Source organism: Triturus cristatus, chromosome 6 (assembly GCF_964204655.1).
Source record: "Triturus cristatus chromosome 6, aTriCri1.1, whole genome shotgun sequence".
Classification (NCBI taxonomy): domain Eukaryota; kingdom Metazoa; phylum Chordata; class Amphibia; order Caudata; family Salamandridae; genus Triturus; species Triturus cristatus.
In genome coordinates this window covers 1723993933-1724006557 of record NC_140589.1, presented here as the reverse complement: position 1 = coordinate 1724006557, position 12625 = coordinate 1723993933, and the positions used below count along the sequence as shown (strand labels likewise).

Below are 12625 nucleotides of genomic sequence, written 5' to 3'. Positions count from 1 at the left end.
TTGATTCTGATACAGAAAACAAGAGGATGCATCTGTGCAAGTTATGGATACACAGAAACAAATTTTAAAAAAGGTAATTCATTACTGGGGATGTAGACAACCTCTACCACGCATTAACTTTAAAGCTAGAACCAGAAGAAAGAATAGGGATCTGTATCTCAGATTGCCCACAGTACAAATGGAGAAAAAAAGCTTGCCTCTATCTTACTCGATTCCCTCTCACCGCAATAGTCAAGCCTGTAGCTTCTACCGGGTACATAGAGGAATAGTGAATTATTGGGTGAGTCGTCTTTACAAACAGCAAACATCTATAACAAGAAAAAAGTGCAATAAAAGTTCAGATCAATGTGTTCAGTGTTTAGCAAAAGTACTGGAGACTTGGGTCTCACTCCAGTTACCAACAACTCCCATGACACTGGTATTGGATATTATAACTATGTAAATAACATGCCATACCTCCTAGTGCAACTTGTAATTCCTAGAATATTTGTAAATTGATAGACTTCACACTTTTAATCTCTATCTTACAATACAATGGCTGGAAATACTGCTATGCCTTTTAGTGCCAGCTTATAATATTTGTACATCCTGACAGGGCAGTCCTGTAGCGACACATGGATCTGCATTGAAAGCGAAGTGCATGTCATTTAAGCACAGACCATGCAGTGGCTGAATGTGTTTAGCAGATCTCAGACCACTGGAGGTGTGCGGACCAAGGGGTACAAAAAGCTTGAAAAAACAGATATTTGCAAGGGCAGACACAGCTTTTATCTATCCTGTGCTACATACCCCCAGCATAAACATCTTGTTTGTCAAAGTCTTTGGATTATTATTTTTTCCTGTCCATTTCTTGAGGAGGATCTGTTGTTTATTGTTTTGGCATTATTTAGTCCCTTATTTTCTATAATTTTGTCCACTTGTTATCATACTGCACCATCTTTCAGCTCAAGTTCATTTTTCCCTATGGTTTGGAATAATTGTCACATCACCCTGGTTATTTGTAAATAGCCATGTTTAATCTCGTGTACTGTAATTAAAGCTTTTTGAAGTCATTTGATTTGAGTATTGATGGAATAGTACAATAGGCCAGTAGATATGTGTGCCATAGAGGAAGACAGTTTGATTTTTATGCAGAATTACAACAGAAATGAATAAACAGATTCAATTCATGGCATCAGCCTAAATAGTCCAATATGTTATCGTAAAGCAATGATTTTTTCAGTGACTCCAGAAAAAGTATTCTTACACTCAGTGTTCATCCACACCTCAGGGTTTGTCTTTCACTGCTGAAGGGTACCACAGGAAAGAATACCTGGTTAAAGTGAATCCAAAATCTTAATCCTTAAATTGAGCTTCTAGGTGTCAACAATATTGTATCCAGCTGCATTGCATAGATTTCAAGTAGTAACAAAAATCATTCTCCTTTTCACATTGTGTGTGAACCTTTATATAAAATTGGTTGAGGCCCGGCAACACTGGATAGATTTCTGCATATTTAGACTATAAACAAAACAGTAATAAGAAGCAAGATATCAAGGTGTGTTGCTGTAACCCAAGCTTTTTGGAGTTTGGGTCCTTCGGGATAGTCTCTTAGGGGAGCTAACCAAGAGTAAGTAGTCCACAAGTGAAAGCTGTACCAAAAACCCTTTAATACCATAATTAGAGTCTTTATAGTTTTGAAGTTTCACAACTTGAGTCCTTCTGGTCTACCAAGGTTTCCAGGTATTCCTTCAACAACCTTTTGACATGTTTATGTACTTTATATGAAGAATGTATCTACTCCTAACTGTATGCTTCAAAACAATGGCTCTAACTTGATGATAAATATTTCTTGTCACACATTGGCTTGTATGTTTGTAGGCCCAAACAATGAGACTAGTTCAATTTCTTGTCAGTAGATGCTAACAGCTCACTGGCTGTGTTGTGAAGGTAGAGGGATCGCACCTGTGCTTTGGGTTTCATATAACTGAATACATTTCAGCAGTCTTTTTAAAAAAAATGTAAAGCCTAATTTGTTTGGCATTTTATTACCTAGCAATAGCAGTATACACTGAATGCATATTGCAAAATAATTCTAAAGTCCATGTATTAAAATAGTACCACTTTTTCTTGGTTAGTTTAGTTCTGAAAGAAGGGCATGTTTTTTTCCCCATGTGTAGTAGGTGTTCAGACTATGAACTGAAATAAGACATTTTCATTGTCTTGTATATAATGTAGTATCCTTTGATTATCCTTAACAGTTGCACTCCTTCCCCTTGATCTCCACCCCTTTTTCAGCATGCCTACCTCTTCTTCTCTTCATGCCTTTTTCAATACGTTCCACTGTGTGCAGCAAGAAACTAGTGGTGTTGAATACCAATTTGTGTAAGTGATACTGAAGAGGCGTGTGCCGTGGCTAACGTGTAATAATGTCAGTTCTATGTTTCAAAAATAATCTTTTTTAAATCTGGTGCACGGTGGTGGTTAATACGTGCTGTGGTCACTAGTCCCATTTACTGTGTGACAATTCAGAAATTCTGCTTGACAAATGGAGACAATGGAAGAATGAGCACCTCAGATTTTCTTCCCTGCGTCACACACAAAAAATAAATATTTATATTTCAATTTTAGGGTGTATCAAGTTTCATACAATTTGAATGTAATAATTTCATAAACAAAGATCAGCAACAAATTTTGCCCAACATTAACCTCCCTTTAAATCTCTTTAAAACACTTGGGCATTTTTTACTTCTAAAATGTTTTGGATACTAACAAAAATATAGTATCAACTAACCTTTCTACTAACTCATTCTAGTTGTATGAAGTTATGTTCTCGCGTTATTTCAGCAGTTCAAGAGACATGTTTCCAGTATATCTGATGGTTTTCAATTTGTTTCCCAGTGCAGTGTGAGGATGGTTGCGCTGTTCTTTTGTCTGGTTTTGTGCACAGAGAAATCATGTATTTTTTTTTTTTTTTTTTTTATTGGCATTTGTAATTGTTTACAATCGAACAATAACCAAAACATTTCGGTCACAGCACAACAGCATCCTTCATCCGAATCATTGGTTTGTGTCTTAACCAGAGGTCCTCCACCCCCACCACCCTTCCACTCACATGTTAATCGCTTGGTGATTCTACGGAAACACTTTGCAGATATTGAGTTAAATATACCCAGTAGTCTCTGGGTGTTGATCCAGCAGGGAGCTCCTCTTCGTAGGTCCTCAGGGTATCCCTACAGTACGTTAGGTCCGTGAGCCAGTCTTTCAGTTTTGGGACCTTCTTTCCATACCAACAGAGCGATACCCTTCTTTTGGCCATTAGTAATGCAATCATGCAAAATCTGCGCCTTAGGGCCCGTATCTCGGGCAGCAACCCTAGCAAACAGGTCTTAGCATCGCAGCGCACCTCACTTCCCACCATGGCCCCCAGCAATCTCGTCACCTGCTCCCAGTATCTCCCCACCGCCTCACACGACCACGCCAGATGTATAAAATCTGCACCATCAGCCCCACATCGCTCGCATCTAGCATCCCCACGCAGCCCATAACGGTGTAGCCGAGCCGGTGTGTAGTATGTTTGGTGCAGGTATTTGAAATGTAGTATGCGGAGATTACCATTGGGTGTCAGCATTCCCGTCAGGGTGCAGGCAACCGTCCACTCTTCCTCTGTTAGCTGTGCATCTAGACAGCTCTTCCATTTCTCCATTGAGGTGTGCGTGTTCCCCGCTATGTCCCCCTGTAGTTTTGTATAGAGTGTAGACACCAGGTGTCGTTTAGCTGGTGTGGTGATCAGCCATTGCAACGCAGTCAGCTCTTTCGGTTCCAACGGGTAATCTGGATACAGTTCCTTCACGGCTCTTTGCAGCCGGTAATAATTGAAGCGAAATAGCGTAGACATGTTACTAATGAATGTGAGATGTTCAAGTGTTTTAAAAGTCCCGTTATCGTACAAATCTCCTACTGTGTCAATGCCTACCTGCCGCAGCAGATCCAATCCCACTCTTTCTTGCGTTACCGATATAGCCGGATGCCATTGGAGCCTGAGCGCCGGGGCATACAGCGGCAGTTTATTGGCCAGTCTGCCCATGGTATGCCATGCTTTGTTCGTTGTGTCAATGGTGTTTATGTCTTGCGTATGCAGTGGCGGCCTACGATGGGTGATAATCGCCTCGAGTGGGACAGGCAGCGCATCCCCCTCTTCTATCGCAGTGTGGGTGAGAAATGGGATCCTGTGGTACCAGTAGTGTGCGTACTGCGCCTGCGCACAGAGGTAATAATGATAGAAGTCTGGGACCCCGAACCCTCCTTGACTGTACGGTAACGTGAGTGTCCGCATCTCCACCCTGGCCGCCTTTCCCGCCCAAACAAGCCGGAGGACCAACGAGGTAATCCTGCGGAACACCTCCATTGGGGGGTGTATAGGGATGTTAGTGAACAGGTAAAGTAACTTCGGCAGGAGTACCATCTTGACGATAGCAATACGGTCAGCCAGCGATAAAGGCAGCTGAATCCATCTTCCCACCCTTTCCTCCAGTGTGTCAATCGCCGTCCCGTAGTTAGACCTGATAACAATTTCCGGGTCCCTGTGAAACCATACCCCCAAATATTTTATTGGGTCCGTTTTCCACTCCAATGGATAATCTATGGGGTGCGGGTGTGTGGTATCAGTCAAGGGAATAATCAGGGATTTGGCCCAATTTATGGTGACCCCAGATTTACGTGCAAATTTTATGTATTCCCTCAAAAGTGGATTCAGATTGGTCTGTGGGTCCCTTACGTAGAGTAGCATATCATCTGCGTACAGGGAGATGTGCAGTGGCCGTTGCGGAAACTGCAGGGCCGAATAGTGATGTCCCTGTCTTATCTTGCAGGCGAGCGGCTCCAGTGCTATAGCAAACAAAAGAGGGGACAGCGGGCATCCCTGTCTCGTCCCTCTCCGTATAGCAATGGTGTCTGAAATATAGTTATTCACCCTAATCCTCGCCACAGGTGCATCATATAGCAAGTGGATCCATTGAAGGAACGCAAGTGGGAATCCCATCCTCCGCAACACCTTAGTCATATATTTCCATTCTAGAGAATCAAAGGCCTTGGCTGCGTCTAGGAAGACCGCCGCCGCCTTCGTCTCAGGTGTTAAGTAATGCGCAAGCGCAAATAGTGTCCGCGTATTGTGAGCAGTGGAGCGTTCTGGTATGAATCCAGACTGGTCAGGCAAGATCAGTCTGGGCATCAGCGGGTTCAGACGTGCAGCAAGCAATTTAGCTAAGATCTTGTTCTCCACGTTTATGAGGGACAGTGGTCTATAGGAGTCACAAAGCTCCGGATCTTTCTGTGGCTTGAGGAGGGCCAGTAGTATTGCTTCCCGCAGTGTGGGCGGCAGTCGTTGTTGCTCATGTGCGTTTCCATACATTTCCACTAGACGGGGGGCCAGCTGGTCAACAAACGCCTTATAGAATTCGCATGTAAAGCCATCGGGGCCCGGAGCCTTACCATTCGGCAGTGACTTAATTATTTCTGTGACCTCCTCCACTGTGATAGGTTGGGATAGATATTCGCGATGTGTGTCCGATAGCCACGCTATCGCCACGTCTTCGAGGTATTCCCCGATTTCAGCCTCAGCGGCCGTAGGCCTGGAGGCATACAGCTCTCCGTATGCATCCATAAATTCCCCCAGTATTTCTTGCTCGCCATAATGTCGTTCCCCCCACCGTCCACGGATTACCTGTATGTTCTGCGGCGCACGTCCCTCACATATTTTAGCCGCCAGTCGCCCTCCTGGTCTGCCGCCCTCCCCATAGGCCCTTGCAATCTGTCGTTTCATGGTATATTTAATTTCGTCATCCGCGAGGCTCTGAAATTCGGACAGTGTAGTCCGAATGTCCCCCAGTAGCCGAGCATTTTGTGTGCGTTCGTAGTCACGTTCTAGGACTCGGAGTTTATCCTCTTTGACTCCGATTTGCCGTCGGATGTCTTTAAGTATGCCTGCATTGGTGCTTATGCAGACGCCGCGTATAGTAGCCTTGCAGGCCTCCCAGAGCACTCCCGGGTCGGTCGCTGTAGGCGCGTTATTGTCAAAGTATTCCTGTATCGCCTGCCCGATGGTATCAGTGTACAGGGGGTCTATGAGTGCTTTAGCATTGAATCTCCAACTGAACGGAGGTGGCGTGTAGTCCGGGAGCTCCAAGGCGAGGAGCACCGGGCTATGATCGGATAGCGTTCTAGGCAGGTGACGAACCTCCCTTGTCCATCGTGCAACGTCGCCCGAGACCAGCCAGTAGTCTATACGGGACCAACTACCGCGCGACGTAGTCACATGAGTGGCTTCTAGGTCATCCGGATGTCTATGCCTCCAGATATCAGTAAGCGCCTTATCAACCATTATGTCCTTTAGGACATGGAGGGCATGCCTATGTGGCTCTGTTGTCGCCCCAGAGCGGTCAAAGTCCTCGCAGAGCGCAATATTAAAGTCTCCACCCCACACCACATGGGGAGCCTGGAGGTCGCGCAGTTTGCTCCACAGCGATTGGTAGAACTGCGGATCATCCACGTTAGGCCCGTAGACATTCACCACAGCCAGTCTCTGTCTCCGCAGGAGACCAGTCAGAATAACAAACCGTCCCATGTCATCCTTCTCGACCGACTCAATGGTATATTTCAGTCCTTTTTTTATCAATACCATCACCCCCCGTGCATAGGAGGAGTAAGAGGAATAGTGTACGGACTCAGCCCACCTACGGCCCACATTAACTCGGCGTGACGGCGCGCAGTGTGTCTCCTGTATGAGTGCAATATCTACGCGCTGTCTGTCCAGGTATGCCAGTGTTTGCCTGATTTTCTTGGGGTTACCAAGCCCTCGGACATTCCATGTGATTAATCGAAGCAATCTCGCACCTACTCCGCTATCAGCCATCTCCTAGCAGTAGCAGGCATACAGCAATCACCCTTACACCTAGCGGGCGTGTCCCTTTAACTGTCGCAGTGGGTATGGACCCTCTGTTGCCTGAGCAAATTTACTCGGAATTCAGCGATGCGTCTCATGCACAGTGACCAACATTGCAACTTCCCAACTGTATCCCGCTTCCCCCCACCCACTTCAGCACCCCAACTATGCCAAAGACATACCCCATAACTAATGTCAAACATTAAGGTAACTGGATTCGGGGATCTCCCTCTTTGGGGGACCGCCTAGAACACACCTCTCCATCCAATTTAATGGACGTGGACGGGGACAAATCCCTGCTCAGGACCCCAAGGGTCCCACATCTATGTAAGCATCACATCGACCCTCTCCAGGGTCCGTCGCAGTCTCAGCAATGTTCACGGCGTCCCACTTGTAGCATTACTGTCCTGCTAGCAGAGAGTCTTTTTCCCAGCCATCCGCTCCTCCCTCCACCCGCACTTGACCCACATACCTATGGTATAGTCCTGGCAGTCAGGGCTCGTTTCTCACGCTGTTCATCTGGGTGGTTCGTCTGCCATCCCAGACATAACGAACGCCTTCCCCTCAGGGAGCGGCTGTTTCCAACTGTGTGCGGTCTCTGTCCGATAGGGGAATCCCACCCCCGAACTTCCGTGATCAGGAGCTCCTGCAGCACCACCCCGACTTGCATAGTAGCAGTTTTACCGGCATCCAGCCCTTCAGAGGCCCCGGCGTGGTCATTCACAGCAAATGCACTCGCAGTCTGTGCCATGGTGGAAGTCTCCTCGTCTGCCCTGTCGCCCTCCGTTATTCACCCCGCCGAGGCCGCGTGTTCAGCACGTGGTGTAGAGCAGCTGCGCCGGTCCTCAGTGGTCCTTGTGCACAATAATTTAGTCAGCGTCCGTGGCTTCCTCAACTCTCCGTCTCTCTTTGCGCTTAGCTCCGATTTTTTTGATAAGTTCAGACGCCTCTCGGGGCGAGTGGCACAGTACCGCACGTCCGTCGTGCGTTATCCGCAACCGGGCAGGGTAGAGCATGGCGTAGTCAACCCCCATGTCACGAAGCTTTTTCTTTACCGGATTGAACTCTTTCCGCGCTTGTTGGACTGTGAGGGTGAAGTCCGGGTAGAATGCCAGTTTGTTTCCTTGGTGCGTGATCTGCTGCTTCTCGCGCGCTATTCGAAGGACAACATCACGGTCCCTGTAGTTGAGGACTCTGGCGACTATGGGCCGCGGGGGTGCCCCAGGCTTTGGTCTTGGAGCCAGCGACCTGTGCGCTCGCTCAATGAGGAACATTGGGGACAGGTGCTCCGCGCCCACAACGTCCTTAATCAGCTCCTCAACATACGTTTCCATCCGGCCCGTGTTGGTAGATTCCGGAACCCCCGTGATTCTCACATTATTGCGTCTTGAGCGCGCTTCTAAATCCTCCGTCTTTTGCCTCATCGCCTCCAGCAGTTTCTCAGCCTCGGTGTATTTTTGAGTGGTGGTTTGGGAGGCGTCCTCCAGTGCCCCGATTCGGGTCTCTGCCTCCGTTAGCCGCTCTCCGTGCGCATCCAGCTTCGCCGCCATGTTGTCGACACGCAGTGTGATGGTATCAAGTTTACCATGTACGTCCTGTAAGCTCTGCTGGATGGCCCTCAGCGCCTCCGCCATGCCCTGTGGCGTTGCGTCGTCAGCCCCCGTTGCGTCGTCTGGTGGTAGAGTGGCGCCTTTGGTCTGGCGCTTGGTTTCAAAGGGGAGCTTCGTTTGTGTCTTCTCCGGCTTTCCCATAGTGTCCAAGTGCGCCGCTGGGCCCCCCGGTCCCCGCCGACCAAAATCACCTATCGGGCACTCCGCAGACGGTGTCCGGGGGTGTCACAGCAAAACGGCAGGCTCACAGCACTCTGCAATGGTTCCGTTGTTTAGCTCCTCATTCCAGCCATTCGTCCCGCATGGGCCCCAGCGGCGCCTTTCAGCGCAGTTGCGTTCAGTACGTGGCCCAGCTATCTCCGTTCAGTCAGCAGTCTCACACGCTCACCGCCATCCGCTGGGCTCTATATGTGCCGGTCTTGGGCGCAGTGCACGTGGATCTCTCCACCGCCCGGGTCCACCATGCTCACGAGGCCAGCCTGCAGCAGATGTCCTCTCTATCGGCCGGCGAGGCGCTCCTCGGTCCCGCAACGGGGGCCTCAGCAGTCTCCTCACCTCTCCACTCTCGCAGCCCCCGCCGCAGCACAGCGTTATGTATCTCCGCCGATGCGGTCACACCGTAGCCGAGCTCTCGCCTCCTCAGCGGTCAATCGGGCAGGCGGCCAGCATGGAGGCTCTCACGGGGCCCCCTCCGCGCACCGCAGTCCGTGCCTGTGCCCCCGGGGCTCTCGCAATGTGTCAGGAGTGAGCTTGTAGTGTCCGGGCGGCGATCGCGTCCCTCACCAGCGTCCTTCCTTATCGGCAATGCCGATGTCACTCAGAGCGCGTCTTCGTGTCGGTGGGCGCCGCCATCTTGGGAGCCGTTAGCCTCGCACGCCCGAAAGCTTCAGAGTTCGTTTTTTCAGGGAAAGCGGGGCTCTCGATCGACCCTCTCAACCCCCTTCTGTGAAGGGCAGCTTCCGATCATTGCTGCGATGTGTTTCTGGCCGCGGCGCTCCCTCTGTCATGCTTTTTGCGCCATTTGCGTTCCCCGTCCGGCGGAGCTGTCTCAGGAGGCAGCCATTCCGCTGTGCGCCCTCTAGCGCCCCCCACAGAGAAATCATGTATTATTGTTGTTAGGCTTTCACCTATTGAACATTCATGTGTACTTCTTTTTCTAATGTCAAGGTGTTCTTTGGCCCACAAATAAAATTACATTTTACAAGTGGATAGAGCATCAAAGATGCATGAGAATAGCATTTTTGGAACAGGAATCTGTTGCAGATTCACATGCTGTGCATAATCTTCCATAGGGATTGGCCTTGACTACTATATCTGTGGCTTTTGATGTGGGAGTGTATTTGTAATTAAACCACCAAGCAACATTACTATAACCTCACAGTGCCCATCGTTCCGCACTTATTCATCAGAATTATTTTGGTCTACCATAGAATGAGGGAGCTGCAATGGCCATGTTGCGAGTAACGTGAAATGTTTTTTTTTTTTTACCATAACAAAACCGTAAAAGAGCAGCAAAGGAGACAGAATTTTTTTATGTAAAGCCAAAATATTTTTAGTTTTTTTTTCTATTGGGGCTGGTCGAATAAATGTGTGTTGATATATGATCATCAATATACATTCAACTGAGAGAATGGAGAATACGTTTTCATTTATACTGTCACTGCTAATAAAAGTTATTGTCAGAGGGCAAACACAAACTGTAACATTGTCTTCTTTATGTCAAACTTACGACCAGCATGACGGGAGTTTTTGCAAGAATCTGCCGGGCTATACAAAAAAAAAGATTTTTTGAGACAAACCATAAGGTCACCAAGCATATGGCCAGAGGTTTCCTTCATTGAAGGGTATGCTGAATTCCAGGTCCTAAATTGGGACAGTGCATGACAGACCACCTTATCCAAGATGGTCTATACCTGTATCACAGAGCCTCTGTAAAACAATGTTGCATTTAAGTGGGTGGTCGAAAACAGCCATTTTGGGTTGTACCTTGATGAAATCAGGCAAATGTCAAACAGGACCCAAGAGTCCTATTTACAATCAGCCTCACTCTTGACTTCCCAAGACATTAATGTCAAACAGCAAACATGGTAGGGCGGCAGTGAAACTGATCCACACACCATGTGGAACACTGTATAAACAATCTGGAACTCAGAATGGCATTGCTAGATCTCTCAGTAATGCAAACATCCAAATGCTTCTTAAAGAGAAGAATCATTTGAAAAAGTGTACAGCACATGAATAAAAATGGAAAACAGGATATCATCGCTGGCTTCAGTACCACAATATAGGGCCTAATTAGGATACAGGTCAGACCACAACCGATGGCTGTCCGACCGGCATCTACTGCTGCTGATTAACTGATGCATTACGTTGCATGCGGTCAGAGGCAGCAGTCGGAGGGACCAACCAACGAACTCATGGAGCCCGTCGGTCGGTTGGAATCTCACCATTTTCCCTTAAGGACTGCACTTCTGCCGTTGGTGTTATGATGTCGGTTTCCGACAGCCATTCCATGTCGGCCTTTCCGACATGGGAAGACTGTCGGAAGGCGACATTGGGGGCCCCTCACAAGGCCCCCTTACCTCTGCGGCCTCCACATTTGAGCCTTAGCCCTGCATTGTGACTGCCACACAGTGCAGGAATTTTCAAAAACTTCCATTTCTCAATGGGAGATTGGGCTGCGGGCAGTTTCCGCCCGCCGCACAAGCTCCCATAGAGAAACTGAAGTTTCCGACTACACATAGTGCAGTCATACCGTAATTAGGTGTTCGGAACCGCCGACCTATGGTCGGGCGGTTCATTCATCGAAACGGTGTCGGTAGGAGGCAACTCATTTTTATGTATAAGGGTCGAACATCTTATTTCCCACTTCTAAAAAATTAGTTATTGAAAATGCCATCTCGGTTAAACAAGAATAAACCAGTTCAATACTTTAAACAATTTTTTATAACTTTCATGTCAAATGTGCATTCATTTTATTTTTCAGTTTTGGCGAGAAAAAAAATCCAAACCAATATAACGAGCAGTATTGTTCCACACCTGCATTACATAATTAAAACATGATCACTGAATTTTCAAGCAAAAAAAACTATGTTCTTATTTAAACTATGTCAGACCACATTATAATTTGGTAGACGTCTTACCAGTTGATGTGAGCCCAATTTTGAACGAGAAGACTGCTGTACAGTAGGCACATATGCATGCGCCACTGTCCTGAAATTTGAACAATTAATGAATTAATGACTGAATTCAGGAAAACAAGTCCCCACCCCTAATCAGTAACAGACCCCCAAATCATTTCAATTCGATTTAGAGATTGAAATAAGGAAAGGGGGATGACAGAGGCACTCCACACTAATAATGGTAGAAGGGAATGAGCCATTGAATGAGGGACATGGATTTGGTGCAGACCAGGCAAGTGTTGCAGTATCTGTGTTAGGGTGCCATAGTCTTGTTTATGACAAAAAGGGTAAAATGACCAATACACATACATACTCAGTAGCATGTTGGAAACCATTGAGAAGGTAGACCTATATAATTGAGGGCATTGTGGAGGAGATAGAATCGATTTGTGAGTCTAAATGTTCTGTACTGTGAATTTTAAATATAGCTTCAAAGTGGAGTGTAGAGCTGGGGCTACAATTACTCTGGTGTAAGCAGCCACAGGAAGGTTTCTGAACTAAAATGAGACTATAGAAGTTGTAAAGAGTATGTAAAGGCAGTGAGAGTGATATGAGACATTAAGGAGAGCAGAGACAATGGTGAGGCATTTACTTTCAAAATTCAGAATAGTGGCCTGGCATGGGTGAAGCAAGGTTCCCAGTAATTTGCTGCTTGACTGGAGGTTGTCAAATTACGATTGTCAGAGGGCGAAAATCAAAGAGTATGAAATGTTGTTTAGCTGGTGCTGAAAAGGATAGATGCATAAGTGAGATGAGGGTGTATGGGCAAAATAATGTCAGTTGGTGAAAAATGACTGGACTGATGATAAGAGAATTCAAAGTGCTTGGAATGAGGTTTGGTTGCTTCCTTCAGAAACCAGAACATTTATTTGTAGGTATTTGATGAGTTTAAAATGATGGCGGTGCATTAGAAA

The 12625-nt window shown here is 47.1% G+C and overlaps 1 protein-coding gene across 2 annotated transcripts in view; it reads left to right on the top strand.

Moving 5' to 3' along the window:
* Nucleotides 1-12625, top strand: part of RAB3GAP2 (RAB3 GTPase activating non-catalytic protein subunit 2) — a 687447-nt gene that overhangs the window by 237730 nt on the left and 437092 nt on the right. The window lies entirely within an intron of this gene.